Below are 3,781 nucleotides of genomic sequence, written 5' to 3'. Positions count from 1 at the left end.
TCGAAGTCACATACTCAATCGAGGCATATATTAAAACTATAAAATTGATAGAAAACCTTTAACTAGTATGTTTTTATAACAGAAGAATTCAATAAAAATATGTAAGAGAGGTGAAGGTAATCAAAATTATGGATATAATATGTTCATGGACAGTGAATAAGTTAAGCTTAAAGAGAAATCGTAGATGCAAATACCAAAATTAAACCATTTATCAGATTGAATTATAATCCCATGGCTATATAGTTTTTAGATCTGCCACCCAAAGCAGAAGTATATGCATAAAAATATGAATGAGAAAGATTCTTGAGTAAATAAATTTATATTAAATTCAACGTGTAATATTGGTAAAAAATTTCTAGAGAGCTAGCTTAAGTTTCACTTGAAAGAATTAGTATATATAAAAATCAAAAAACCCGGAATAAATATACTGTAATAAGCCAATTATCAAATTTGCAATATACTATTTTTTTAACATTTAACTTGTGGTTATATTTTTATATTGTAACGTGTTCTTGACTTTCATTAAATGAGTAAACATATTTTAAATGAATTTCTTTATTGCTAAATTATATATACAAATGTTCTTTGAGGCATAAAGTGGTATATTTACCTTACTTAATCTGTAATTTTGTGCAAATAGATACTATTTTAAGGACTGATGAACATTAACTAGAAAAATATATTCAAGCCCAAAAAAATGTATGTTTTTTTCAAAGTTTTATTTTTATAATAATTATAAAAAATTGCCTTTCATTGAACAGGCTACAGTCCTGCAGTGTTTCACAACACATTTATATAGTTTATCTAAAAGATCACTATACCTAAATATTTTATTAAAAAAGCCATAGTTCACCATTTTTTACGATCTTAAAGAAATAAGGACTCTACCAAAACCCTTCAAATTCACAGGACAGAATCTGTTCATCGTACTGGATCATATAAAAAATAGAAAGTGAAAAAACCTTATAATGGGATGATATGATATCTTGTGCCTTTTTTCCATCTGAAAACCATTTCGATTCATATTTTTTATTATGGATTTATACAGAGATAAACAATAATAAGTCTAGCTTGTTATATTTTTTTGTAAAGCAAAGAAAAATAATAATTTTCTTTTTTTTTGGGGGTGAATTGATGATTTAGCTCACACAGTATACGTGATATTTACAATTTTTTCTCTTATAGGGTAGAAAATTATAATATTCATGGCATTTTCTGAAAATTTTTGATAGAAAATGTTATTTGAAAGGCATAATATTTGCCTAAAAGTAACAATTCATATCTACTTTATAAATAAATTGATCATCAAAAATCATTGATAAATTAAGAAATATTATTGATGGAAAATTATTTGTCAGGATTAATTTTAAATTTGATCATTTTACCAGATGTCTTATTTAATTTATTTGTTTCTTTTGTATAAACAACAGCTTTATGATTTTAATATATATAATTCCAGAAAAAACCTATGTTATAATTTTTCCAAATTGTTTTTAGCATTGTGTTTTTTGATATAGAAATTAGAATATGCATATTTAGTTAAACAATTTACGTGTAAAAATTACCCATGCGATTTATAAGAAATAAAAACTCGCAAAATTCTGCTTAAAAATAAAAAAAGTGTATATAAACAGTATATGGGATTGTTTAACATCTCATATTATAATCATGTATAGTTATTTGATATTATAAGAAGACATATGTACTTTTTTTTCTGTTTAGTCCGAAACTTTAAGCTTTACTTGCATATTTAAGAGAAAATAAATCTTGTTTGAAACAAATTTTTTTTAATAAGTAGAGGCTTTATGGGCTCACTTTTTAATTCCAAATGTATGCAGAGCCCCTAGTTTTAATGTCTATAATTATAGCGATAGCTTTTATATGTAAAAAATGATTTTCTGTGATCTTATAAAAGAGTTTGTGAATTATATAATTGCATTTTATAAAAAATAAATCGATAAAAAAACAGGACATATTTTCCAGCAAATTTATATGTTTTTAAAGAAGTGGGTGTTGTATATAAGTTGAATTATTCTGGTAATCAGCATTAAGTTCATAAAAACATTTTCGTAAATCTCTTTCAGGGTGTACAAAAGCCAGAATAAAAATGGCCAAGATTACAATTATAATATTCGACATTATAATAATGTTGGGATAAATTAATAGTAAAAACATAAAATAATACATACATAATATAAATATCGATGGCTTCTATAGAAAAAATGAAAAAAATATATATAAATGGGCTATATATAAGCATTGTTTAGCATCAAATATCAGTCAAATTAGCCAAGATTTAGTGTGGAGAAATATCTTTGAAGATATATCTATAAAAAAAAGTCTAAAGATTGCACGTTGATGCTGTGAATCTGAAAAGAGAATTTACGCAGAAAGATAATTTGTGAGTTGAAAAATTAGTTCTTATCCAGAATAATAAGAAATACATAAATATTAAATTAGAAATACTTTAACATAGTAAAAACATGCGATATTAATAAATATAAATGGAAACAAAGAGTAATTATTATTAAATAAACCAAAACAAATTTGCATATATGAACCAACATTTACATGATAGAAGTAATTGGTACTTTCAAATATTATTAAATTCCAAAAGAAAAAACAAAACATAAGCTAACAATTTCAAAACAAATATTTAAATATTATAAATGCGAATAGGTCTTATAATGTTCTATATCCGAAAATATCGCTTGCTATAAATGGCAATTATTACTCTTCTATGGCGCATAGCATCAAGTAAGTATTTTAGAATTTCTCCATGAATTTTTAGCTAGCGCTAAAAATGGGTTACAAAAAAGATTCGGTTTCATTATTGTGTCGCAAAAAACAAAACTGAACACATCCGTATGATTTAAAAGCACATATAGTTTACGATTAAAACACATTTAATACAAATTCATACCTTGTGACGGTAGCTTTTAGCTATAATTTTCAAATACAGTAGAAACCAATAAAAAAAAAGCATGGTGGAAACTTTAAAATATAATTATATATTTTAATTCTGCAAGAATTCTTTGAATTTTCATATAGCATTATTCTTAATAAAAAATTATGAGTATTAATAAACCTTCTCTAGTATTTAAACTAACCACAGGGTAAATGAAATAAAAATATTTTAAAGATAAAATAATGAATAGAATGTATTGAGGTATAGATAAAAGAGGCCAAAAAAGTTGTTTAAACCAATAGTACTTTTATTTGTATTACCACCAGAAATTTATTAAAATAAATTATCAGATATTAGGTGATTATATAAACATTTTTTCTTAAACTGTTAAATAACATTGCCAAAAATAGTACATAAATTAGAAATAAAATATTGATTTTTGATACTGACACCCGACTTAAATATTCCGCAATTTATTATATTTTATTTATTTTTTATGGCTAATAAATAGCTAAAAACAGATAATATCTATATATGATAAATATACCGATAAGGGTTATGGCAGAAAGGTTTATTCCAGCATGAGAATTAAATATATATTTATTATATATTCATAATTTATTATACGAAAGGAATTATATTTATAGAATCGCAATTTAAGTCATATATAAAAAATAAAAACCATTACAGGCGGTATAAATGAGAAAACTGTTGATCAGAGGAGCCAGTAATTATTTAGAAAATCAATAAAAATTCAATGTTATGATTCATTATATATGAAAGGTTATGGATGTATATTAGTTGAAACCACTTTAAAAATTTTGTTTTCAACATATAATATTATTTAAAGGATATTAAAACCAAGTTTTTCTA

Source organism: Rhyacophila brunnea, unplaced genomic scaffold, assembly GCF_057557595.1.
Source record: "Rhyacophila brunnea isolate RB1 unplaced genomic scaffold, BYU_Rbru_1.0 scaffold_54, whole genome shotgun sequence".
Taxonomy (NCBI): domain Eukaryota; kingdom Metazoa; phylum Arthropoda; class Insecta; order Trichoptera; family Rhyacophilidae; genus Rhyacophila; species Rhyacophila brunnea.
The sequence above is the reverse complement of the archived record's forward strand: the minus strand, read 5'-3'. Positions refer to the sequence as shown.